Source organism: Nomascus leucogenys, chromosome 24 (assembly GCF_006542625.1).
Source record: "Nomascus leucogenys isolate Asia chromosome 24, Asia_NLE_v1, whole genome shotgun sequence".
Classification (NCBI taxonomy): Eukaryota; Metazoa; Chordata; class Mammalia; order Primates; family Hylobatidae; genus Nomascus; species Nomascus leucogenys.
In genome coordinates, this window is record NC_044404.1 from 17,601,661 (window position 1) to 17,628,992 (window position 27,332).

A 27,332-nucleotide genomic window follows, 5' to 3' on the forward strand; every position below is an offset into this window, starting at 1 on the left:
AGTGCCAGCTACTCGCAGACTGAGGCAGGAGGATTGCTTGAACCCAGGAGTTTGAGGTTACAGTGAGCTGATTGTGCCAGCCTGAGCCACAGGGCAAGACCCAGTCTCTTAAAAAAAAAAAGAAAGAAAGAAGAAAAACAGCCAAGGAAGGGGTTGGAGTACATTGTGAAAGACTGCCATGCCAGTCTGGGACATGTACTTGGCTCTGGCTATGACAGCAGGACCCAAAAGTCCATGTTCTGGTCCAAAGCTTAATGCCATGAGCCTGAGGTCACTCAATGGACATCTATCTGAAGTCTTCTTCCTGCTTTGCTAGCATCCCCAAACCCCTCCTGTCTGTTGTCCTGCCATCATTTACTCACATCAGGGCAGGGGCCACGCCTGTTGTGTTCACTGATGTCTCCTGCATGCCTAGAACGATGTCTGGAACAGAGCAAAAATGCTCAAAGAATATCTACTGCCTACTTAAACTATGAGCCAGTGTCGCCCTAGCCTGGGGCTCAGGACAACTCTGTGGTGCTTATGTTCTTGTGTCGAGAGGGACAATAAACAAACCAACGAGTCGGTGAATAAGATGATTTCAGAGCGTGGCCTGTGTGGCTTGTCTCACTGCACTGTAGCCGTCTGTTTATCTGTGTCTTCTCCTAAGCCTATGAGCTCCGAGGGGGCGGGGCTGGGGTCTGTCTGGTTTCTTGTCTCACTGGTAGCCCCTGAGGCTGGTGCCTGACAAATAGGGAGTAGTAAAAATAACAACAACAACAAAATGTTTTTGCCGGCTGTAGGCTGTAAGGAACACAAGCTGAAAATGATTTCAACCTACGTGCACCTGTACCCTTTGGAGGCTGCAGAACTTATCATTATCAACCCAGGAGTAATTGCTGATAAGCCCGCGTGTGAATTTCCTTGCAAATAGAGAGGTAGCGGGGGAGTGTTTAACAACAACGCGGATAATCTTAATTAATGACCTGATAACTGTAATTAATTGCATCACATCCAGAGGCCCTCTTTGGAATTTCAGGAGGGAGTACCTAGTGTTTGGCAGCTTTGTAGCTGCAAAGGCAGGGGAGTGCTAGGATCTCAGTCTCAGCACTTTGCTGCTCAGTGAGCTTTGCCAAGTTACTCTCAGTTCTGAGCCTCAGTTTTCTCCTGGGGAAAATGGGGCTACATCACTGGGGTGTTGCTGGTCTCAAAGCCGCCAATGCCTAAACCCGCCAGGGTTGTTCTTGGAGGTTAGGGTGCATAGCTGCAAGGTTCCCCATGTTGCCATGGCGGGGGTGGTGGGCAGTAGGGGGCCGCTGAGACTGGTTGAGGGGCAGGTCATAAGTCTAGGGTTTCCCCTGGGGCCGGCCCAGGAATCTCTCACCCTTTTGGGGGAACCTCAGGGCAAAATATTGAAGCGGGGGAGGAGAAGCCGGCATCCTGCGCGCCTGCGGGATCTCCCCGCGGGAGAACCGGGGAAGGAGAACCGGGAGGCGGGAAGCGGGGACCCTGGGGTGGGTGAAGGGGCGAGGAAGTCGCCGTGTGGCCGGGGCCCGGCCCCATCCCCGCGGGCCTCAGTTTCCCCCCTGTACTGTGGGGGGCCGGTGGGCTGCCGGGACCGCTGAGGGGGCGCAGCGGGTGGGGGGAGGCCCCGTCTCCCTCGCGGCGCGCTCGGAGCAGGGAGGGGGCGCGGCGGTCGCGGCCCCGGCCACCAGGGGTTAAGCGGTGACCTCAGCCGCGGCGCCCCGGGACCGGGCGGGCGGGGGCGGCGCCGCGTCGCGCACGGCTGCGGCGGCGGCGGCGGGACCAGGCCTCGGAGCGCGGCGGGCGCGGGCGCAGTTCCGGCGGGCCCGGACCTCGCCGGCGGGCGGGCGGCGCGGCCATTGGCTCGGGCGGCGGCGGCGGCGGGGGCGCAGTCCCGGCCATGGGCGCCTGCGACGGCCTGCGGAGCTGGAGGCGCGGCGCCGGCCGCCGGGCGCCTTTGTGAGCGGCGCGGACGACAAAGGCGCGGGCCCGGGCAGCCGAGGCGGGTGAGTGAGCGCGGGGGCCCTGCCTCCGCGGGATCCTCGCGTGTCCCCGAGTCTGCGAGTGCGCGGGAGGCGCTCCAGGCGCCAGGGTCCTCCGGGTGTCCCGGGCGTGTCGCCGTGGGCCGGCGGGGGCCGTGTCCGCCGCTGTGTCCCTGTGTCTGGGTGTGAGAGCCCCGAGCCCGCGTCTTCCCTCTCTGTGGGTCTCTCCTTGTGTCACTGGAGTTCTGGTGTTACTAGGGCGAGTGGCCTTTGTGCTTCAGCTTGTGTGTGTGTGTGTGCGCGTGTGTGTGGCCTCCAGCCGGTTGGGGTCAGGACAGTTTGGGAACCCCCACCCCCACCCTGTGCCTCACTTTCCCCTGTGGTCCACCTCCTCCTGCGCTGACCTTGGGGGTCCCTGGGATAGGGTGAAGTCAGGGAGTGCCCCTGTCGCCTCTGTGGTGAGTCAGCCTCTCCCACCCTGGACCCCCGCCCAGAGGCGGAACGGGACGGCCTCCTGCAGGAGGAGAATGTGGGAGGAGAGGATGCCGGGTCAGCCGGAGGCCGTGGCTGCGGAGCTGCCAGTCCCGGATCCTCCCTGGAACAGGGATATGTGTCAGGGAGGGCCTTAGATGAAGACCAGCCTCCCTGGAGTCCCTGCGATGGCCTCTGAGAGGGAGCGCAGGCCTGACTGTAGGGGGCATGGGGACAATTCTTCCTCTTTCCCAAAGCGGGGCCCTGGGGCGGGGGTCTCGAATCTTCCTTTGGCCCTGAAAGCCAGGAGGCCCTGCGTTGCATCAGTGCCAAGCAGAGAGGTGGTGGCTGGTGGGCTGCACTTTCCCACTGGCTTTGGAGCTCAGTAGCTGCCCCAGACTCCTTGGCCTCCCTTAAGGATGCTACTGGGAAGCCACGTCCCACCTGCCGGTAGTCCCATCTGCTCCTCCTCGGATTCTGGGGAGAGAGGGCAGGTTGTGCGGGCTCATTAAAATGCATAGCTCTTCCCAGCATCCGCCGAGCACTGTGCCCCCCACGGTGTTCAGGCCCTGGACACACAGACTAGAAAGCGGGTCAGCCTCCGGAAATCTCCAAGCTCCCTGTGACTGTGGGCTGGGGACTGCCGTTCCCCTTCCTCGGGCCCTCAGGCTGAAGCTCAGAACCCTCCTGTAAGGAAGGCTTCCTGGGGTGCCCGAATCTGATGCTCGCTCTGTCCCCAGGCGCTTGCCTTCCTGAGGCCCCCTGTCCCTTCCCCTTCCCCCAAAGAGCCTCTGTGGGCTATTCTCTCTATCCAGGAAGTGGGTCCCAACCTTCACCTCTTTGATTTCTCACTCGGGAGCTACTTCCTTTCCAGTGAGCCAGGCTAGCCCCAGTGCTCTGAGGGTTCCTGCCCCAGTCGTGGGGGGTGAAGGGCTTTTTTACGGACTTCCAGTGGAGCAGGGACCATGTCTGTCCTTGATCACAGCTCAGAACAGTGCCTGGTGCATAGTGGGTGCTCTACACATAGTTACTGAATAAATGAATGTCCAGTAACTAATGGTTCCCAAATTCTGTTTCAAGTTTTAACTCTGGAGGAGTCTGGGGAGGAGGGAAAGCTGGTGGACTGCTCTGGGGCCCAGGTACCAGGTTAGTATAAGAGGTGGTTGGGTGTGGTGGCTCACCCTTGTAATCCCAGCACTTTGGGAGGCCAAATTGGGGGGATCACTTGAGGTCAAGAGTTCAAGATCAGCCTGGCCAACGTGGTGAAACCCTGTCTTTACTAAAAATGCAAAAATTACGGCCAGGCTCAGTAGCTCATGCCTGTAATCCCAGCACTTTGGGAGGCTGAGGTGGGCGGATTACCTGAGGTCAGGAGTTCAAGACTATCCTGGCCAACATGGTGAAACCCCATCTCTACTAAAAATATAAAATTAGCTGGGCATCGTGGCACATGCCTGTAGTCCCAGCTACTCGGGAGGCTGAGGCAGGAGAATTGCTTGAACCCGGGAAATGCAGGTTGCAGTGTGCGGAGATCACACCATTACACTCCAGCTTGGGTGACAAGAGCGAAACTCCATTTCAAAACAAAAACAAAAACAGAAATTAGCCGGGTGTGGTGGTGCACGTCTGTAATCCCAGCTATTTGGGAGGCTGAGGTGGGAGGGTCGCTTGAACCCCAGAGGCGGAGGTTACAGTGAACCAAGATTGTGCCACTGCACTCCAGCCTGGGTAACAGAATGAGACTATCTCAAAAGAAAAAAAAAAAAAAAAAGAAGATTGAGCATGGTGGCTCACGCTTGTAATCCCAGCACTTTGGGAGCCTCAGGTGGGAGGATCACTTGAGCCCAGGTGTTTGGGACCAGCCTGGGCAACACAGGAGACCATGTCTCTCCAAAAAATTTTAAAAATTAGTTGGATGTGCTGGTGCACGCCTGTAGTCCCAGCTACTCAGGAGGCTGAGATGGGAGGATCACTTGAGCCTGGAAGTTCGAGGCTGCAGTGAGCTATGATTGTGCCACCGTACTACAGCTTAAGTGACAGAGGGAGACCCTGTCTTAAAATATATATATATGAGGAAAGTGTACTGTTACTTGGGGAAATACTATATTAATTAACAGACATTTATAATATATGCTGAGTGCCAGGTGCTGGGCTAGATGCTTTAAGCATGTACCTCTTATACACTGAGAAGGAACAGAGTGGAAAGAATACATGTAATCTTCTTAGATTAATTTTGAAAAGATAAAGTAAGTGATATATATGCCATGATAAGATAACAACGTGTATTTATATTGCACTTTCATATCTGCTATCTCTTTGTTTTGACAACACCCTAGTAATTAGGCAGGGAGATGGGTTCATACCCATTTTACATATGAGGAAGATGAGCATACAGCATTTAAGTGACTGCCAAAGGTCACTGCTGAAGCAGATCAGCGAAGGAGCCAGCACTCAGCCTGGGACTCCCTGGCCACTCAGTCCTTGCTTTCTCTGCACAACTGTCTCTAGTGCCTTTTGTATTCTTGTCACCCGGCTGGACAATGGTGAATGAGCCACTGTTCTTGCCCTCAAGGGGTCTAAAGTCCAGGAGAGAATCAGGCTCTTTAACAACTGAGTGTGCCAAAGTTGTCCACCCCATGGTGCCACCTTGGGCCCAGCTCAGCCCCTTCCTTGCAGTGTCCCAGAGAGTTCTTCTTCTCTCTACCTCAGTGGAGGGCATCAGAGCCATTTTCTTTCAGGACCCTGGTCTGATGACATTCCCAGGAGTGACTGGTCCTTACAGAGCCTCTGCTGGGTCCTGGGCAGTGGTGAGTTGGGAGCCAGCTCATACCTACATATAAGAGCTGATTGCTAAATTTTAGGAATTTTATGACCCGGTTGCTAAACACAGCCATTATAAAAAATTTTGAGGCCAGGTGCGGTGGCTCATGCCTGTAATCCCAGCACTTTGGGAGGCCGAGGCAGGCAGATCACCTGAGGTCGGGAGTTCGAGACCAGCCTGGCCAACATGGTGAAACCCCATCTCTACTAAAAATACAAAAATTAGCTGGGTGTGGTGGCTCATGCCTGTAATCCCAGCTACTCGGGAGTCTGAGGCAGGAGAATTGCTAGAACCCAGGAGGCGGAGGTTGCAGTGGGCCAAGGTTGTGTGCCATTGTACTTCAGCCTGGGGGACAAGAGTAAAACTCCGTCTCAAAAAAAAATTTTTTTTTTGAGTATATACATTCATCATTAAGTAAATTTTATATATATATATACATACATATATGTGTGTGTGTGTGTGTGTATATATATATATATATATATATTTCTTTTTTTTGAGACAGAGTCTCGCTGTTTTGCCCAGGCTGGAGTGAAGTGGTACAATCTCAGCTCACTGCAACCCCTGCCCCCCGGTTTCAAGTGATTCTCCTGCCTCAGTCTCCTGAGTAGCTGGAATTACAGGTGCCCGCCACCACGCCCAGCTAATTTTTGTATTTTTAGTAGAGACGGGGTTTTACCATGTTGGCCAGGCTGGTCTCAAACTCCTGACCTCAGGTGATCCACCCGCCTCAGCCTCCCAAAGTGCTGGGATTACAGGCATGAGCCACCGCGCCTGGCTATTATTATATATTTTTGAGATGAAGTTTCACTCTTGTTGCTCAGGCTGGAATGCAATGGCATGATCTTTGCTCACTGCAACCTCCACCTCCTGGGTTCAAGTGATTCTCCTGCCTCAGCCTCTGGGATTACAGTAGCTGGGATTACAGGCGCCCACCACCACACCTGGCTAATTTTTTGTATTTTAGTAGAGATGGGGTTTCACTATGTTGGCCAGGTTGGTCTTGAACTCCTGACCTCAGGTGGTCCACCTACCTTGGCCTCTCAAAGTGCTGGAATTACAGTCATGAGCCATTGTGCCTGGCTATAAATTTTATACATATATATATATAATAATAACAATAATTTTTTTTTGAGATGGAATTTTGGCTCTTGTCGCTCAGGCTGGAGTGCAATGGCATGATCTCGGCTCACTGCAACCTCTGCCTCCCACATTCAAGCGATTCTTATGCCTCAGCCTCCCGAGCAGCTGGGATTACAGGAGCCCACCACCACGCCCGGCTAATTTTTGTGTTTTTAGTAGAGACTGGGTTTCACCATGTTGCCCAGGCTGGTCTCAAACTCCTGACCTCAGGTGATCTGCCCACCTCAGCCTCCCAAAGTGCTGGGATTACAGGTGTGAGCCACCGTGCCCAGCCTGTAAATTATGTTTTATAAAGTAATAAATACTCAAATGTTTTTCCTAATTATTTTATCCTATTATTACCTGTGCTTTTGTGGTTATTTGCTGCTGCTGCTGTGTGTGTGTGTGTGTGTGTGTGTGTGTTGGGGGGTGTATTAGTTCTTTTTCATACTGCTAATTTCATACTGCTGTGAAGAATAGGTAATTTGTAAAGAAAAAGAGGTTTAATGAACTCACAGTTCCACATGGTTGGGGAGGCCTCACAATCATGGTAGAAGGTGAAGGAGGAGCAAAGACACGTCTTACATGGTGGCAGGCAAGAGAGCCTGTGCAGGGGAACTGTCCTTTAGAAAACCATCAGGTCTTGGGAGACTTATTCACTATCATGAGAACAGCATGGGGAAAACCTGCTCCAGTGATTCAATTACCTCCCACCATGTCCCTCCTACGACACGTGGGGATTATGGGAGCTACAATTCAAGATGAGATTTTGGTGGAGACACAGCCAAACCACATCAGGGGTGTGAGTGTGGGTGTGGGTGTGTGTGTAATGTACGTAGTGGTGTGCTACTGCATATCTCAACTCCATTCAGTGATGTCATGTTGGCAGCTTGAAATTGGCCACAGTGAGAGTATTTAGATCACAGAAATTGGCAAACACTGCAAATCAGAATCTTTTCCCCTGAAGAGCCTGTTTACCAGCACACCACTGGGAATCCAGCAATGAGCAACTCAGTCCCTCCCTTTGAACTTACATTCTGGTGTGATGCCGCTCCAGGACTGATCTTAGTGTCCTCATGGCTGAGGCGCAGCTGCTGGGCAGGGCCTGCTGTGGTGATAGAGGTTGTAAATTGCCCTCAAATCACAGGAGCTCTCCACTCCAGCACGTGAGTTGTTACCATGCATCAGGAAGAGGGGAAATAGGACGAGGAGGAGATTCAGTTAATTGAGAGCCAACTTTGCCATTGAGTAACCCTATTTAGGATGACTCAGGCATCTGGGAGGAAAAGCAGCAGTGGCATCTGAGGACAGACGGTGGACAAGTTAAGTAGCTTGGGGCTTGTGGAGTTATGACGTCCAGGACATGGGTGGCTAGAGCTGGCATAGGCAACAGTGGGCATGACCTGTCCATATGGATTCAGGGCCTGCATGAGAGAGTAGAGGCAGATGGTTGCTCTTGTACAGCCTGTGATCTCTGGTTGGGAGATGGACATGTGCACAGTTACATACAGTGGAGGGATGTGCAGAGTGTAGTAGGGTAATAGGGTAGGGAGAGGGAAACAGTTCATGCCTCTGAGCCTTTGCACATGCTGAACCTTCTACCCAGGGGAGTTAATGTGTATTTTTTTCTACCCAGAAGGAACGGCATATGCAAAAGCTCAGAGGCATGAATTATTGAGAGTTCAGTCTGGCTCTGGTGTCAGGTGAATCAAAAGTCTGCAGGGCTTGAAACAGAGCAGGGGAAGCATTGAACCTTCCTCAAGTCAGAAGGCACAGCATCATCTGGGAGCCAGCAAAGGAAATCTGCCAAACCTCACCTGTCAGGGGCCTTGTGCTGTGTGGATCACCCTGCTTCCCTGAAAATCTTTAAGGTTTCTTGGTAGTTTCCTGCTGTCCCTAAAGCTTGCTGCTCTTCCAGCCCTGCATCTGTGGCTGGTGGATTCTCAAAAAAAAAAATCTATGTTAATATCAAGCACAAAACTTAATTGGGAAGAGGGTCTCCTATTCTCCCCCCATTGCTAATTGATACCAGAAAAGCTCACGCTTGTAATCCCAGCACTTTGGGAGGCCAAGGTGGGCGGATCCCGAGGTCAGGAGATCGAGACCACGGTGAAACCCCGTCTCTACTAAAAATACAAAAAATTAGCCAGGCGTGGTGGCGGGTGCCTGTAGTCCCAGCTACTCGGAGAGGCTGAGGCAGGAGAATGGCGTGAACCCGGGAGGCAGAGCTTGCAGTGAGCCGAGATTGCGCCACTGCACTCCAGTCTGGGCGACAGAGTGAGACTCCGTCTCAAAAAAAAAAAAAAAAAAAAAAAAGAAAAGCTGCCTCTGTCCTTCATTTAGGCAGATAATTGAGAACTTGTTTGCTTAAAGGCAACTGATTTTGACTTTGTGCCTATATTGCCAGATATTTTTCATGCATCAATTCGTTTAATTTCCATGCCGATCCTCCAAGTAGGTCCTATTTTCCCATCTTATCGACGAGGAAATTGAGTCTCAGAGACTTATCCAAGGGCATTGTGTTTGTAAGTGGCAGGATTCGAACCTGGCAGGCCCTGAGATCTTTCTGCAGTCCCGTGCTCCCCTCCTTTATGCGGTTTTCCTTTTCCCTTTGAGGAGAGGAGGGAGAGATTCGTCACATGCCTGGAATCTCAGCACACTTTGCCTTTCTTAATTTGGAGTTAATGTGTGTTTTTTTAATTCAGTGTTGGCAAGGCCCAGTCTGGTCATAGCTGGGTTTGTTACCCTGTGGCTCAGGGGCAAGGATGAGAATAGAATCCTGGTACCCACATGGGCCCCCTAGGCCTGGTGTCAGAAAAGAGCTAATACTAATGGCTCATAATTGCAGAGTGGCAGGCACCTTGGTAGTGCATGGCTCATGGGAGCTTGCTCAATTCTCAGCTACTCCGAGAGGTGGGGTGCATCATTATCTCTGTTTTGCCTCCGTTGAGCTTGCCCAGGGTTGTGCAAGCAAGAGGTAGAAGCACCACATTCTGCTCGCCCCAGAGTCCTGCCTCTCCACTCTGTGTTTTTCCTTGAGCAGCGCCAACCCTCCCAGGGCCTGGCCCGGCTGTGCCTTTGACAGCCCCCTAGCAGCAGTGCCCATATGCTATGGGAAATGGGAAAGGATAGTTGACCACTTGGCCACAGGCCCAGGGTCTGCCCACCTCTTTGTTAGAGCCAGCACTGAGCTCCCTGCCATGGGGTTCATCTTCCCACCGGCCTGTTGGTTGAGAGGGTGGTCTCAGACCAGGCCCCAACACCACCTTCTTGCAGCTACATCCCCAGTCCAGGGCAGTGCAGGTGGTTTGTGATGGTGCCAGCCCATGTTGGCATGTTGGGCCCAAGATGAGGTGGCATTTCTGGGTTTTGGAACCCCTCTTTCTTCTTGAGAGCCTGGCCCCAGAGTGCCCTCCTCTCTGCAAAAGTCCTGGTTCTAGTCGCTGGCTGCTTGGTATGCATCCCAGAATCCCAGCCATTAGCATACAAGGCGGGAGCCAGCTCTCATTACTCCCCTCTCTTCATTGTTTGAAGTGGGCAGACTTGGAGTGAGCTTTGGAAATGTGGGCTTTTTATTCAATTTCCCTAGAAAAACAATGGTTAAATTAAGTAGGAAAATAACAGTCTCCCGAAATTGAAGAAAAATATTCCTGAACCTAGACATTACCCACAACCTTTGAATTTCTTTTGAAATAGGCATTTGTTTTACTTTAAGTTATACATGCATCGCATGACCACTGAAGAAAACACAGAGAAAATACAGAGAGAAGAAAATGGAAATCATTTTGCCACCTAAAGACAGCCTCTCTCAATATTGTGGTGCATATCATTCATGTATTCAGTGATTCATTTGCTCATTTGGCAAGTATCTATTTAGGGCCCACAAAGGGAGAGGCTGTGTTGGGTTCTGGGAGTAGACGCTGGGAGTAGAGGGGTACCCTGCTCCCTGCTGGAGCTCTTTCTATGTTGGACCTTGGGCAGCTCACTTGACCCTTCTCTTACCTGTTTTCTCATCTGTAGATGGGATAACACCAGTAGTTGTGTCATAAGGCATGGGGATTTAACAGGAAAGTGCAAGTAGGATGCTCATGGTAGTGCATGGCCCAGGTCAAAGCTTAGTAATGTTGGCTTTTGTCATGTAGGGGAGGAATATCTTTTCTTCTACCCTGTTAGGTTCTGTGATAGAGCCTATGAATTAAACTGACAAAAGACAGGTTAATAGGAGAAAAGGCATATAGATTTTATTTAATGTTACTATATATATGTATTTTTTACTGTAAGGGGTCTCCATAGAAAAGAAATGAAAATCCAAAAAGGCAGTTAGACCTGGGAGCTTACATAACATTTTAACAAAGGGCGATAAATTGTGGAGAAGCAAGGAGACAAAAGAAAAAGATTGGACTCTTAGGGGGGCAGTAAATTTCAGGAAAGTGACTAGGAAATGTATGGTAGATAAGGGTGGTTTAGTAAGGTTTGTTATGCAGATAAAGTAAGGTAGAGGGGTACACCTTTGCAAATGGAAATTTATGTCACCTTTACAAAGGGAAATGTGTGCCCTGCCTTTAGGCAGAAAAGGGGAGGCAAAGAGCTCTTCCTGCATCTGCTGCTGCTCAAGTACCTTGAGCTCAAAATAATTTTTTTTTTTTTTTTTTTTTTTTTTGAGACAGCGTCTTGCTCTGTTGCCGAGGCTGGAGTGCAGTGGTCTAGGCTCACTGCATCTTCTGCCTCCTGGGTTCAAGCGATTCTCAAGCCTCAGCCTCCTGAGTAGATGGGATTACAGGTGTGCACCACCACACTCAGCTAATTTTTGTATTTTTAGTAGAGACAGGGTTTCACCATGTTGGCCAGGCTGGTCTCAAACTCCTGACCTCAAATGATTCTCCTGCCTCAGCCTCCCAAAGTGCTGGGACTACAGGTGTGAAGCACCACTTCTGGCCCTGGGATAGCATATTCCGATCCTTTTCAGTTACAACAGTGAGCAAGCTGACATTAACCTTGCCCTGGTGGGTTTTGTTTGTTTGTTTGTTTGTTTTGAGATGGAGTGTTGCTCTGTCACCCAGGCTGGAGTGTAATGGCATGATCTTGGCTCACTGCATCCTCTGCATCCTGGGTTCAAGTGATTCTCCAGCCTCAGCCTCATGAGTAGATGGGATTACAGGCACCTGCCACCACACCTGGCTAAGTTTTGTATTTTTATTAGAGATGGGGTTTCACTATGTTGGCCAGGCTGGTCTTGAACTCCTGACCTCAAGTGATTCTCCCACCTCAGCCTCCCAAAGTGCTGGGATTACAGGTGTGAGCCATGGTGCCCAGCCTCATGAGTCTTATATGGTGGTGGAGGAGACAAAAATCAAACACATCAAATTTATAAGGTAACCACATGTTATGCATTAAGTCCTGTGAAGGAAACAGACTGGTGTGATGGTGATAACTGGGGATGAGGGGTAGAGAGGGTGTATGTGGGGGTGGGGGTACAGGATTTGTTAGCTGCAGATGGTCAGAGAGGCCTCTCTGAAGAGAGACGTTTAAGCCAGACCTGAATAAGAAGCAGGAGCGTCCCCTGCAAGGATCTGAGGGAAAAGTATTTGGGGTAGGGGCTACAGCAAATGCAAAAGCCCTGAGGCCAGATGAACTTGGCCTGTTTGAGCCAGAACGGCCTGGGCCTGCATGGCAGGGAGAGGAGGATGTAGAAGAGGCCGTGTTAGTTAGGATTGTTACTCTAGGTGCAAAAGGAAACCATCGGAGGTTTGTTTTCTACTTCCCATAAATACCTTTACTAATGAAATATAGTTCCAAGATTCCAGCTAGTAATAACTCTGTTAAGAAATTCACCTTTTCCCAATAATTTATTCAGAAATAATTTACCGAGTGCCTATGATGTGGAAGCACTTGACTCAGTGCTGTGGGGTGATGGATGGATATAAAGATAAGGTGAGGTTTGACACTCCAATAACCCACGGTCCAGCAAACAAGACTACAAACATTCACAGTGTCAAGGGCAGGGAGTGACTGATTTACCTTTGCAAAAGATCCCATGTTTGCTGGGAGGAGAATTGGCTGTAGAGAGCTAGGGTGGAGGGGTGGAGATGGGAACCAGAGGAAAGGCAAGGAAAGGTTCCCATTTGGCAGTAGAATAGGAGAAAAGTGTTGGGTTTGGGTTATATATCAGCTGGAATCAACTGGAATTTCTGGTGGATTGTACACAGGGGTGAGGGAAAGAGAAGAATGGAACATGACTTCTAGATTCTTCTTTTGAGTGAGTGAGTGGTGGTGTCATGAAAGGAGATGGTTAAGAGGGAGTGAGGAGCATGGCTTTTGGAGAAACCAAGGGTTAGGTTTGGGGCAGGTTCACATTGAGAGGCTGGTTAGAAGTCCAAGAGGGTAGGCTGGGCACAGTGGCTCACGCCTGTAATCCCAGCACTTTGGGAGGCCAAGGCGGGAGGATCACTTGAGGTCGGGAGTTCGAGACCAGCCTGGCCAACATGGTGAAACCCCATCTCTACTAACAATACAAAAATTAGCCAGGTGTGATGGTGGGTGCCTATAATCCCAGCTACTCAGGAGGCTGAGGCAGGAGAATTGCTCGAACCCAGGAGGGTGGACGTTGCAGTGAGCTGAGACTGTGCCATTGCAGTCTAGGGTGGGCAACGAGAGCGAAACTCCATTTCAAAAAAGAAAAAAAAAACGCAAAAAACCCCAAAGAAGTCCAAGGGGGCAGTGAGGGCCTCTGGGCTGGAGATGCAAACTTGGGTATCCTTGACATATAAATGGGACAGGTGTGACCACCCAGAGGGACAATTCGGAGGAGAGATCCCTCCACAGGGAGGTGAGCTCTGGGAGCTCTTATATTTATAGTCTGGTGGAGGAGGAGGAGCGGCGGGGGCAGGGGGCAGCCTGGGAGCTAGGGGAAGATGGGTGCAAGGAACTTACCTTTAGTGCCGGGCTCTGAATTAAGCACTTGGGGAGGATTGAACCCTGGTCCTCACAATAAGTCTGTGAGGTGCAGGTGCTGTTATGCTTCTCACCTTATGGAAGGGGAAAGAGGCCCAGAGGTGACCGAGTGCACCTGCCAACAGGTGCACGACTGCGTGGGGAGTGAGGATTCACACCAAGGGGGGCAGTCCAGCTCCTTCGCCCACGGCATTCCCGTGTTGCAGAGGAGGATACCAAAGCTTGTGGTTTCGTTAATTTGTTTTCATTTGTCTGTCCTTGCATTCCTTTCCTTCCAACACATATTTACTAAACACCTACTGAATGCTGTGCACTGGGCAAGGAACTGGAGATTCCAAGATGAGTAAGGTGTGGCACCCCTTAATCTGGTGAGGGAGGCGGCTGGGCAACAGCTGAAGGGTGGGCAGTGCCTGATGCAGGTGGAGGGGCTCCGGGGAGGCTTCCCAGGGAAATGTCCAAGCCAAGCAGTGGAAAAGGCAGAGTTAGGTCAGGAAGCAGGAGGCATCCAGGCATGTGCCGAGGCTCGGAGGAGGGGATAGCAGGGCCATGTCAGGGAGGGTACAGTGGGTGCTGCTTAGGAGCTCTGTCCATTGCACTAGGGGCTTGTACTTTATCTTGTGGGCCCTTCGAGCCGGTTTCAAGCCAGGGGATAATGGGATTAGAACCTTTTGTTCCGGGTAGAGATTGGGCTGCAAGTGACAGGAGAGTTACCAGGGAGAGCTTTCAAGGCTGTTAAAAGCTCTCTGATTCCTAGGTCATTCTCTGAACCCTGCTGCTTCCTTACTCCTTCCCAAATTCTGCTCATTTTTCTTTTCCAAAAAGATTCCCGAGTCAGAGAGGTTAAGCAACTTGCCTGAGGTCGCACAGCATGCCAGGGCATCCAGGCTAGGACTGGTCTCCTAACTAAAACAACCACAGTCCCGGGATGGAAGCAGATGGTGAGTAACCCCAGGGAGGGGCTCACTGGAGGCTTGAGTTGAAGGTCATCGTCCACAGGTCCCCGTGTGGCTTTAAACATTGCCTTTTTGCAGTCTCAGAGAACAGTTGTTGCTTCTGGGCAGGAGGAGCTGGGCTGCTGCTGGGAGCCAGGGCTGGGGCTTTCCCAGAGCTACATGGGTTATTTAAGCAGTTTCCTGGGCATCTGCTTCCTCCCCAGTGAGTGATGGGAAAACTCGACGGGGCTGGTGCAGGATTCGATTAACAGGTCACATGAGGCCGGTGAGGGAGGTAGTACCCGTTGGGGAGGGCAGATGCCAGGCAGAGGGCGGGGGGAGGGGGAGACGGGGAGCACTTCACAGAGCCCTGCGCTATGAGCTCTGTCACTTTGGGCAGGTGTCTCACCTCTCTGGAGTCCTGGTTCCCTCGCCTGTAAAGTAAAGATAATGTGAAACGTGACCAATAGGATTGAAATAATAACCAGTGTCCACTGTAGGCCTGAAGTGTGCCAGGTACCACGCATGATCTTGTTTCAATCTATCTCTTTTTTTCTTTTGAGATAGAATCTCACTCTGTCACCCAGGCTGCAGTGCAGTGGCATGATCTTAGTTCACTGCAACCTCTGCTTCCCGGGTTCAAGTGATTCTCCTGCATCAGCCTCCCAAGTAGCTGGGACTACAGGTGCGTGCCACCACACCTGGCTAATTTTTTTTTTTTTTAGTAGATACAGGGTTTCACCATATCAGCCAGGCTGGTCTCAAACTCCTGACCTCCAGTGATCTGCTCCCCTCAGCCTCCCAAAGTGCTGGGGTTACAGGCGTGAGCCACCGTGTCCAGCCTCTTGTTTCAGTCCCTTGTCATCTTGTGAGGTATGGATGGTCATTGTCTTCATTTTATAGATGACACAGCTAAGGAACAGAAAGGGTAGGTTTTTTGTCCCAAGTCACAAAGCTAGTAAATGGCAGAATTTGAACCTCACCCTCTGACTCTGGAGCCCTCCCCTGAAATCCCTGTGGTCCCCGTCAAACTTTGTTCAGCTGAGCATGAGTCCCTTTCTTGGCAAATCACTTGATAGGATCCTGTGGGGCACTAGCATTCTGCCCACTTGACTTTGGGACACCCCAATCCCTACAACCCCTTAAGTTTTATCACGAAGCCTTGGAGCTCCAGTGGGCCTCAGCCCCTGGCTCATCATCTTTCAGCCAATTTGGGCAGACCCTGGACCAGAACCCCAGCATCCCAGACTCCTGGCCTTCTGCTCTTTTCACTCCTCCAGGGCCTCAGAGGGGGACTGGACTGGAAGCCAGTTGCCTGGGTTATAATCCCACTTCTTCCTTGGACCAGCCAGAAGAGCTTGGGCAACATTTCACTTTGCCCCCTGCCTTTACCCTAAGCCTCAGTTTCCTCTTCTGTGAGATGGGTAGATTGAGAATCTAGAGTCTCTACCAATTCTAATAATTCATAAGTGTAAGATTTCAGGTTTCTAGGAATCTGTAACAGTCAAACATTTGCCACCTTTTTCTACTTCCTGTCCTCTATTGCCTGTGGGACTTGGGGAGATTGAGATGAGAAAACAGTTCACTGAACCCTCTATAGTTTGATACACTGTAGTTTGAGGGTGGTGGCTCATGCCTGTAATCCCAGCACTTTGGGAGGCTGAGGTGGGAGCATCGCTTGAGCCCTGGAGTTCAAGACCAGCCTGGGCAACATAATGAGACCCCATCTTTACAAAAAAACAAAACAAAACAAAAAATTAGCCAGGTGTGGTGGTGTGCACCCGTAGTCCCAGCTACTCAGGAGGCTGAGGCGGAAAGATGGCTTGAGCCCAGGAGGTTGAGGCTGCAGTGAGCTATGATGGCACCACTGCACTCCAGCCTGGGCAGCAGAGCAAGACCCTGTCTCTAAAAAAAAAAAAATACATAGCTTAATAGCAGCGTATGATGACAACTATCACTTGAGTACCACTGGGTGCCAGGCACTGTGCTGGCTGCATTGTGTATTATTTTATTGCCTACTCAACAGGGAGGCAAGTATGATTAGCTCCATGTTAGATGTGAGAACTGAGACACAAAACGTTTAGCTAACTTTCCCAAGGGTCAAGTGATGGCATTCCCTGTATATGAAAGCTGGACTTCAAAGACCAGAGGAAGTGCAGAGGATACGTTTGCTAGGTGCTTCCTTGTGGGGGTGGGTACGGCCTCTCTACCTCATGTCCCATCACTTGGAGCTCTCTGCAAAACCCATTCTCCCGGGCCCCAGATGCAAAAATCCACCCAGTTCATCCGTCCTTGAGAAATGATGTTGAGTCAGATCTGGAAACACTAAGTGGGTGAGTCACAGTGAGGATGGTGAGGGGCTGGGCAGGGAGGAACAGTGCTTAGCCCACCATTGGCCAGAGCTCAGCCTCGCCAAGGAGCCCAGCCCAGGGGGCAGGCCTCAGCTATTTACAGAGAAGGGGACTTGGGAGCAGGGAGAGGATGCAGCTGGCAGGGAGGGAGACAGAGGAGCTGAGGGTCAGACAGCAGAGCTAGAAGAGTTTTCAGGGATCATCCAGTCCACATATAGGACATCTCAGTCCCAGAGAGGGGTTGGGACTTACCCTAGGTCACACAGCCCATGGTGCCAGACCCAGCAATAGAAGGGAATTTTGGGAGGCTGAATCCTCAGCCTCTCTCCCTTCCTCCCTCCCTTCCTTCCTTTTTTTTTGACAGGGTCTTGCTCTGTCGCCCAGGCTGGAACACAGTGGCATGATCACAGCTCACTGCAGCCTGGATTTCCTGGGCTCAGGTGATCCTCCCACCTCAGCCTACTGAGTAGCTGGGGCTACAGGCACATGCCAGCATGCTAGGCTAGTTTTTGCATTTTTTTGTAGAGATGGGGTTTCGCCACGTTGCCCAGGCTGGTCTCAAACTCCTGCGCTCAAGCGATCTTTCTGCCTTGGCCTCCCAAAGTGCTAGGATTAGAGGCGTGAGCCACTGTGCCCGACCCTGGCCACTTTCATGGGCGTGACTTTCTGACCAGGCACTATGCTGTTTGCCTTCTCTTTCTCCAATCAGGAGAACAAGAACAAACAGCAACAATAATAAAGGAATCATCTTGCTAAATCCTAAGCATGTTGGTTGCCAATATGGGTAGACTGTACCTAAGTCCCACCTCCTCCTCTTCCTAGGTGGATGACTCTGGGCAAGGCATGTAACTCCTCTTAGCCTCCAAGTTCCTTTAGCTGTGTCATGGTTTAAGCAGATTCTGAAATTGCAGCACTTCTCAGTGTCTTTAGCACATGAAGTATTGTTATTCTCCAGCAGGGAGACTTCTGCTGTGGTTTTCCATTGTTCTTTGAGTATTGAATGCTTTTTTTTTCTCCCAATGAGCACCTATTGACATATTTCAGGACACAAATGTTTCCCCAAATATACAGATTGACAACACTGGTGTCAGTGGTTTCTCAGGACTGTTTAAACTACTTTTTTTTTTTTTTTTTTTTTGAGCTAGTCTTGCTCTGTCTCCTAGGTTGGAGTGTAATGGCATGATCTCAGCTCATTGCAACCTCTGCCTCCTGGGTTAAGTGCTTTCTTAGCCTCTCAAGCAGCTGGGATTACAGGCACATGCCACCATGACCAGATAATTTTGTATTTTTAGTAGAGACAGGGTTTCTCCATGTTGGTCAGGCTGGTCTTGAACTCCTGACCTCAGGTGATCCACCCGCCTCAGCCTCCCAAAGTGCTGGGATTACAGGTGTGAGCCACCATGCCTGGCCTGTTTAGACTTTTAAACTCAGACACTGTGGACTGATTATGGAGTTTTGGGGGACACATCTACTGAGCTGTGACAGTCAACCCTCCTCTGGGGTCAGCAGCACCATAACCACGCCCCATCCCCATCTGTTCTTGCTTCTTTCTCTCGTGTCCTTTGTACCCTGGAGCACCCATTGCTTTATCAGCAGCAGCCTTCTTGGGAGGAAGGTCAGGCTCCTGTAATTGGAGCCACCCTGCCTGTGTGGGGCAGGAAGACTGGCTGAGATGTCTTGGGCAGCAGCAGCTGCCCTACAAAGGCTCTTCCCAGGGACCCTGGCTCACCTGGGAGCATATTTGGAGGCAAGGAGGATGGTGAGGGAGGAGCAGAGACTCCCAATTAGGTCAGGGCAGGCTGGGAGCATGGGGGTGAGCCTGGGAGCACGGAGGTGGGCCTGGGAGCATGGGGGGGGGCCTGGGAGCATATGGGGAGCCTGGGAGCATGGGGGTAAGCCTGGGAGCACGGAGAGGGGCCCGGGAGCATAGGGGGAGGCTGGGAGCATGGGGGTGAGCCTGGGAGCACGGGGGTGAGCCTGGGAGCACGGGGGGGCCTGGGAGCATGGGGGGGCCTGGGAGCACGGGAGTGGGCCTGGGAGCACAGGGGGGGCCTGGGAGCACGGGAGTGGGCCTGGGAGCACAGGGGGGCCTGGGAGCACGGGAGTGGGCCTGGGAGCACAGGGGGGGCCTGGGAGCACGGGAGTGGGCCTGGGAGCACAGGGGGGGCCTGGGAGCACGGGGGGGGCCTGGGAGCACGGGGGGGGGCCTGGGAGCACGTGGGGGGCCTGGGAGCATGGGGGTGAGCCTGGGAGCATGGGGGTGGGCCTGGGAGCACGGGGGTGGGCTTGGGAGCACAGGGGGTCCTGGGAGCACAGGGGGGGCCTGGGAACATGGGGGGTACTTGGGAGCATGGGGGTGAGCCTGGGAGCATAGGGGTAAGCTTGGCTCTGTCATTCACCCTTTTATGACCTTGGGCAAGGCACAGTCCTCTCTGGGCCTCAGTTTCCTCATCTGTGAAATGAAGGCCTGGGCTTAGTGATTTGTTGGTTTCCTTCAGGGCTGACATTCTGTGAACTGTGTAATGGAGGAATAGACACATTTTGTACCTTTTGGCCACACCCTGGTTTGCTGGGTTTCTTGGGGTCCACCAAGGCTTCCCCCATCAGGAACTTTTCTCTCTCAGAAGACGCAGTGTGTGTGAAGATGTTGGAGACTGGCAGGTGGCCTAAGCACCCTGGGAACTGAGAGCCAGTAATTCTCATACGTTAATGTGAGCCAGGGTCACCCAGACAAGCCTGCTAAGAAGGCAAATTCTTGGGCCTCATCCCAAGAGACTGTAGTATTATAGGTTGGTATCAGGAGCATCTGCATTTAAGAGAAGCCTCCCCTTCACTCAGGTGCCTCTGAAGTCAGTAGTTCAAGGACCACTTTTTGAAAAAGGCCGTTAGACTCTTTGAGCCTTAGGAAAGGCTGGGCACAGCGGCACTTGCCTGTAGTCCCAGCTAATCAGGAGGCTAATGCAGGAGGATCACTTGAGTCCAGCAGTAAGAGGTGCAATATGCTGTGATTGTGCCTGTGAATAGCTACTGCCCTCCAGTTCGGACAACATAGCAAGACCCCATCTCTTAAAAAAAAAAAAAAAAAAAAAAAAGAAAAGAAAATGTGGCCGAGTGCAGTGGCTCAGGCCTGTAATCCCAGCACTTTGGGAGGCTGAGGTGGATGGATCACTTAAGATCAGGAGTTTGAGACCAGCCAGGGCAACATGGTGAAACCTTGCCTCTACTAAAAATACGAAAATTAGCTGGGTATGGTGGCATGCACCTGTAATCCCAGCTACTCAGGAGGCTGAGGCAGGAGAATTGCTTGAACCCAGGAAGGGGAGGTTGCAGTGAGCCAAGATTGTGCCATTGCACTCCAGCCTGGGTGACACAGCCAGACTCCATCTCAAAAAAAAAAAAAAAAAGGAAAATGCGTAGGAACATGTTAACCTTTTGGGGTTGGTGACGGGCTCTGTGTGGGATGCCCTCACCTGCAGCATCAGCCTTCAAGAGCTGGTGACTCCTCTTCCCACACACTGGTGTGTCCCAAACCTGGCTGATTGTCAGAATTGCCAGGAAGCTTTTGAACAAAATAGGAATTCCTGAGCCTCATCCTTAGAGATTCTGAAGCAGCAGATCTCGGCTGGGACCGCGGAATCCCCATGTTTGAAAAGCTCCTCGGGTCTTTTGTTAATTTGTTTATCATTGGTTCGACAAGTATGTCTCGAGGCCTGTGATGGAATGGCCTAGGCCCAGGGGAAGATGGCCTAGGCCCAGGGGAAGATGGTCTAGGCCCAGGGGAAGATGGTCTAGGCCCAGGGGAAGATGGTCTAGGCCCAGGGGAATGACTCATGTAATTGTAAGGCCAGACACAGTCTCGGACATTATGTCACCTGCTCTATGGCTTAGTAAAGGAGACAGACGGTGATTACATAGGGATGCTTGGCCAGGCTGGGGAAACATGTAGCAAGAAAATGGTTGGGTCAGACTAAATACTTGGGGCAAAGCTAGGATTCCTGGGTTGCTGAGCTCCAGTAAATTCCACATTGAAATAGAGCCCTGGACACAGTGTCCTCTGGCCACTACTTACATTCTCCTGTCATCCATCCACTCTCCCTCCCCCCACATCCACCCACTCGCCCATTCATTCATCTCTCCATTCATTTACCCACCCACCCATGCATCCATCCATCCATCTGTCCATCTGTCTACCCGTTTGTCTGTCCATCTATCCATCCATCCATCCATCCATCCATCCATCCATCCATCCATCCATCCATCTGCTCATCTGCCTGCCCATCCATTCATCCATTTATCTACCCATCCACCTACTCATTCATTCATCTATCGATCCACCCACCCACCCATTTATTCACCCACTCATCCACCCATCATCTCTTGAATCTCTTTGGCATGCTAAGGACTGCCCTGGGTATTGGAGAGACAGAAATGAAAGGCATTATTCTTGCCTTCAAGGAACTCACAGTCGAGTGGGCTGTCAGAAAACTAAGCAAATGATTCCAGTCCAGAGTGTTAGGTGCCCAGAGGGACAAGTGGCCAGCCGTCTATCCCAGTGGTCATCATGGGAGACTGCTCTGATGCCAGCTGCATATGCTAAGCAACGTGTATTTGGGAGTGGCCCAGGCAGATGAGGTGGGGAATGGCTTTCAGGCCCAGGAAGGGTCTTGCCTTTGGGAAGGCAGGTCGTCATGGCTGGGGCAGGTGGGGACCTTTTCCTCTCTTGACACTCAGGTTCTCTTTGTTTTGCAAGTGGCCCCATGAGGTCTGGGCCTCAGTAGATGCTTAGCCAACATGAATTGTCAGTGAATGGGGAGATGAGTCAGAAAGGATGCCCTGTGAACCTCACTGAGGAGCTGTGGCTCTGTGGGGCCATAGATAGGGTCCAGGCAGGGGACAACGCTGTGCCACAGGCTCCCTGGGCTGGGCAGGGAGAATGGTGGGGAGGGCTGAGGGGGCCTTCCCCAGCTTCCTCGGCTTTCAGCTCTTTTCTTTTGCAGATTGGAGCCTTTGCATTCATGAAAGCTGATGACACCTTTCCACCAGGGAATTTCTTGCAACCCACAGGACCCGGCCTCAGTTGGGGTGTGCGGGGAGCAGAATGATGTGGGGAGAGTGGTAGATGCAGTGGCAGCTAAGAGCCTTGGCCTCTGGAATCAGACTGCCTGATGTGGAGTCTTACTTCTGCCACTTGCCAGCTGTGTGTCCTGGGGCAAGTGTCTCAACCTTTCTGTTTCAGTTCAGTTATTCAGTTGGGGATAATATCAGCCCCTATCTCATATGGTTGTTGGGACGATTAGGAGTTATTTCTGGTAAAGCACTTAGTGCAATCCTGGTACGTGGTAAGCATCGACACAAGGCAGCTTCGGTGTGGAGCTTTGGAGGCAGCCCTGTCACAGGGCGGGACACTAGAAGGGGCTGGGTATTTATTAGCCTTGGAGCCAGAAGACCTGCTTGGAATCCCACCCCTACCTCTGACTGATTGTAGAGACCTTGGCAGGCTGATTCAATGCTCTGAGCTCAGATTTGTCACCTGTGAAAAGGGGACCGACACCCCCCAGGGCTGCTGGAAGGAGTCACTGGGTCTGATGGCTCATTCTCTGCATTGGGCTTATCATTGAGGTAGGAAAACTCTAAACAGGAGGAGTGAAATCTTCATTTGCTAGGGTGGCCTGGATGGCCATACCTGGGGGTCAGTCTGTGGGGTCTGTAGGGCCACCTCTCTTGGCCCTGGCCTTCTCCCTCAGTTGCCCTCACTGTTGCAGGTTCCTAAGGAAAGGGATCATCATGTGACTGGGGCTCAGGTTCTTCAGAACAAGGTGCTACAGGGGCAGAGGGTCAGGCTGGTGCCATTTCATTTGCAGGAGTGCTGGGGAAGGTGACTGTCCTCCTCCAGCCACACTGGGTCTGGGTCCCTGGGAGAGACTGGGGTTTCTGGTGCCTGCCCTGGGTTCAGCACTCCTGTCCCTCCACACCTCATGTTCCTGCTTGATTTGAATTCTCAGGGTTGGGTGACTCAGGCATGCCTGATGCCCTGCAAGATTTGGTTCACAAGCAGGTAAATATTAACCCACACGCAAAGCTCCAAATGCAAACCTGTTTGGGCTGGCTGCTTGGAGGACGGCTAGGTTCCGAGTGTCCCCCTCTCCCCCCAGCTGATGGCCAAGGTAAGCAGGTGCCCTCCAGGGGAATGAGATCACCTGCTTTGTGCCAGGCGATTGTACTGAATTTGCACCACTGTCCGGGGGCAGGGGCTGCTGTATCTATTTTACAGCAGAGGAGGAAACCAAGGCGTCAGGTGGAGGCCAGCTGGGTTTACACAGTTAATGAGAAATGGGCCTATGGCTAGAACCCAGGAGTGCCTCCCTGCAAAGTCCACACTTTCCCCACCTGGATCTCCAGCTGTCTCCTTGCTGTTAGGGTCACACGGCAATGCTGTGTGTATCAGAGGCACCTGAGGTTTGCTTTCTGGCTCCACTTTGCTTGGGCCTCAAATGCCCCTTTTGTGAAGTGGGGCCAGGCTGGTTTGGGGTCCCTGACAGGCAGGAACCAGCCCAGGACACTTGAGTACAGCAATGGGGCCTGGGCTGGGATTTGGGAGTAACCACCTGGCCAGCCAAACAAGCATCTTTTTCTTTTTCTTTTTTTTTTTTTGAGACGGAGTTTCACTCTTGTTGCCCAGGCTGGAGTACGATGGTGCGATCTCGGCTCACCACAACCTCCGCCTCCTGGGTTCAATAGATTTTCCTGCCTCAGCCTCCTGAATAGCTGGGATTACAGGCATGCGCCACCACACCCGGCTAATTTTGTATTTTTAGTAGAGGTGGGGTTTCTCCATGTTGGTCAGGCTGGTCTCGAACTCCCGATCTCAGGTGATCTGCCCACCTTGGCCTCCCAAAGTGCTGGGATTACAGGCGTGAGCCACTGCGCCCGGCCCTCAAGCATCTCTTGAAGACCTCCCAGGAGGCACTGTGGGGACACCCAGGGAGGAGCCACGGTTTCTGTCCTCTGGGAGCTGGCACGTGAGCAAGAGTGAGAACACAGGTTTAGGGGCTTCAGGACTGGGTTTGAATCCTGGGTCTTAGTAGCTGTGTGGTCTTGGGCAGGTGCCTTTGCCTTGCTCAGCCTTTGGGGCTCCCTCCAAAGATGGGAATAACAAGCCTTACTTCAGAGTGCATTGTGAGGCTAAAGTGAGATGGTGTCTGCAAAGCTCCCAGCACGTAGTAGGCACTCAGTAAGGTGGTTTCCCCTGCCCAGAACCTCAGATGACTGTCTTCTAAGTCTGAGAGCAACCAGTGGGCCTCAAAGGCGATTGAGGGCTGCTTACCCTGCCCTGCGCCCACCACCATCATGCTGGCAGCCCGGGAGCAGTCTCTGACGGTTCTGTGGGCAGCTGGAGATGGGGCAGAAGCGGGCATCAGCTCCACAGTGGGGGCACTGGGAGGTGGGGCCAGGCTTGACTGAGAGGAGAGGGAGATGCTGGCTTTTCCTTGGTCCTGGCCCTGCAGGCTTGCAGTCAGAGGCAGCCCTGATGAGCCCTCCGCAGTTCTGAGTGCCTTCCTCTCCTGTCTCACAGAGGCGGAAACTCACAACCCCTGACAGCAGAAGTGACTTGCCCAGCGTCGATGGGTGCTGGTGGCCGAGCCAGGCTGACCCCCAGCCTGAGGCCCACTCGATCCCGATGCTGCACTCCTAGCTCCTTGGCGTAGGTCCCTGGGGCTGTCAGGTGCCCTGGCCTCCCTGGCCTGCCCTGGAGCCAGCTATGAAGGAATATTCTGGGGCACATGACTCACAAGGCTGGCCCTTCCACTTTTTGTTTTCCTTTCTTTTACTTTTCCCTAATACGGTCTCCTGTGGCCCTTGCTTCTCCTTTCTTGGGGCTCTGAGATGGCAGTGCCTTTTGCCCTGGAAAGCCTGTCCTGGCAGAGCTCCTGTTAGCTGTCGACCACAGCTGCTCAATCGGGAAGGTTCCAAGGGAGGCCGAGCAAAGGCATCAGAGCTGCACAGACCTGGGCCATAGCTCGGCTGACCCACTCCCTAGCTGTGTGACCTTGGACAAGTCGCTTTGACTCTCTCAGCCTCAGTTTTCAGATTCACTTCAATCCAAGCAACATTTATTGAAGACTTGTTAGTGCCCGGTGTGATATTAGCCATTGCAGGTGGAGCAGCTCCCCTAGGAGCCTCCAGATTGAGTCAGGGCTGGGCGCAGTGGCTCACACCTGTAATCCCAGCACTTTGGGAGGCTGAAGTGGGTGGATCACTTGCACCTAGGAGTTGGAGACCAGCCTGGGCAGCATGATGAGACCCCATCTCTACAAAAAATTAGCTGGGCATGGTGGTGTACACCTGTAGTCCTAGCTACTCAGGAAGCTGAAGTGGGAGGATCATTTGAGCCTGGGTAGTAGAGGCTGCAGTGATCCATAATAGTGCCACTGCACTCCTGCCTGTGCAGCAGAGTGAGACCTTGTCTCAAACAAACAAACAAACAGAGAGTGGGGAGTCAAGTGGGGCCCTGGATATCCACCTCGCCGTGTTGTGAGGATCACATGAAATAACACATAAAGCACTGCATATGGTTCCTGGTTTTAGTAGAGTCTCAGAAATGACAATGAGCTTTCATTTATTCCCAGCTAGTGAGAGCAGTGCTGAGATTTCAGGTGAATCATTGTCACTTTGATTTCATACTTGTTAGCAGGAAAGTGCAGAGGCTGCTTCTGCTGGTACTGTGTTGATTTTTTGTATACATTGGCGAGGTAAGCTAGTCCCTGGTTGTGAGCTGAGGCTGCCATGTTCCCCCATGTGTGCCCAGACCCTTGAAGGAGGAAGCGCAGCTCATGTGGTGCCCTGTCCTAGGGCAGTCCACTCCTGGCCCATGCTGGGCACCCAAGAGGTGTTTGTTGAACTAATAGGAGAGGCAGTGGCAAGCTGGGGCACATCCTAGCAGTGTGATTGACGTGGGAGCCGGGGGTCTGGGAGCCAGAGCAGGTGGCCATGGGACCATCTGACCAGGGCAAGAGGGGTCCTGGGATAGGAGGGGAAGTTGAGAACTGGCCTGTGCAGGAGGAGAGGCCTCATTCTGAGAAACTCAAGGATGAGGGGAGGGCTGGATGTGGGGAGGAGGCAGATTTAGACTCTTCTCCTGGGGGGCAATGAATCTTCTGCCAAAGGAAGAATTTCAATATGGGGGTATGATGTGGGTCAGTGATTCGGGCTTAGGGTGGGGGGCATTTATGGAATACCCACACTGTGCCAGGCACAGGGCTAGGATCAGTAAGCTTTGTCAGAGAGCCTTTTTCTTTTCTTTTCCTTTTTTTTTGAGACAAGGTCTCGTTCCATTGCCCAGGGTGGAGTGCAGTGGCGCCATCTTGGCTCACTGCACCCTCGACCTCCCAGGCTCAAGTGATCCTCCCACTTTAGCTTCCTGAGTAGCTGGGACTACAGGCGTGTACCACCATGCCCGGCTAATTTTTGTATTTTTTGTAGACATGGGGTTTCCCCATGTTGCCTGGGATGGTCTTGAACTCCTGAGCTCAAGCAATCTGCTTGTCTTGGCCTCCCAAAGTGCTGGAATTACAGGCATGAGCCACCGTGCCCAGCCCCTTTTTCTTTTCTGTTTGTTCACTGATGTGTCCCAAGTACCCAGAACAGGACTTGGCTCATGGAGGTGCTTAATAAATGTGGGTTGAATGAATGAATGATTGGATGAATGAATGAATATTACCTAATTGGGTCTCAGGAGTGTCATGACACCCAGTTTGCAGATGAATAAACTGAGGCTTAGGGAGGTTGAGTTGCACATTTGCTAGGTTGTGGAGCCGGGATTTGGAGTCCCCACTGTCTGACTCCAGAGCCAGTGCACAGACCCACCCATCTATTAGGATCCTCAAGGAGGAATTCTTTCTGTGGCTGACAGGTTGGATTTAAGGCTCTCAAAGACCCCTCTGTCATCTGAGAGTGTCTGATTGTGGGAAGAAACAAAATGATTGACCCAGACAACAGCTGGGTCAGTGCTGCGAGTGACAGCAGATAGCTCCTGCCACTAACTCCTGTTCTGATCAGTGGGTGCCCTTTCAAGGAGCCAGGTTGGGAGAGAGATGGATGCTGCCAGCCCCAAGGAGGCCCTTCCAGGCTTGGTCTGACATCATCGTTATCCTCAGCCACAGAGCGGGAGGGCGCTGGCTGTGGCATGGCTGGCACATAGTGCTTGCTCTGGCCTGCACAGTGGGGCCCATGTCTCAGGTCACCCCTGCCTGGGTGCATCTCCAGGGTGGTGGCTGGATGGCCTGGGTGAATCCCAGGTGTTCGCGGGGACATGTGCCTGCCCTCAGCCCCCAGGTGGTTCTGGACCAGAATGCCCAGGAGCCTAGGGCTGGGACCCAGAGAGACTTGGAGGGGGGCTGCTTTGAGAGGCTCTGTTAGGGGCAGTGCTGCTGCAACACTTCAGGGGGGCCACTGGTCTGGGGCACTTGGTCTGTGAGTCCCCCAAGTTCTCCTCCTGATGTGCTGTCCCACTGGGGCCCTGTCCTACTTGCTCCCATGGGTGGAGGCTTCATGGTCCCACCTGAGTATACCCTGGCAGCACAGGAGCCCAGCTGACTGGTGGCTGGCTCATGGCTGAAGTTTTAACATGCAAATACTGTAGGGTTTCAAGGCACAGGCTCTGCAGCCATGTGGCCTGGGTCCAAAGCCCAGCTGTCTCATT

The 27,332-nt window shown here is 52.3% G+C and overlaps 1 protein-coding gene across 7 annotated transcripts in view; it reads left to right on the forward strand.

The window, feature by feature from the left end:
• The first annotated feature begins 1,789 nt into the window (after nucleotides 1-1,789).
• Nucleotides 1,790-27,332, forward strand: part of ARHGEF10L (Rho guanine nucleotide exchange factor 10 like) — a 160,984-nt gene continuing 135,441 nt past the window's right edge. For 6 of the 7 annotated variants that reach the window (XM_030805147.1, XM_030805149.1, XM_030805151.1 and 3 more), the window contains exon 1: nucleotides 1,790-2,009. The gene's annotated coding sequence lies outside the window, so the exon portion shown is untranslated. The remainder of the gene's footprint in view (nucleotides 2,010-27,332) is intronic. The other variant, XM_030805152.1, reaches the window with a different exon arrangement.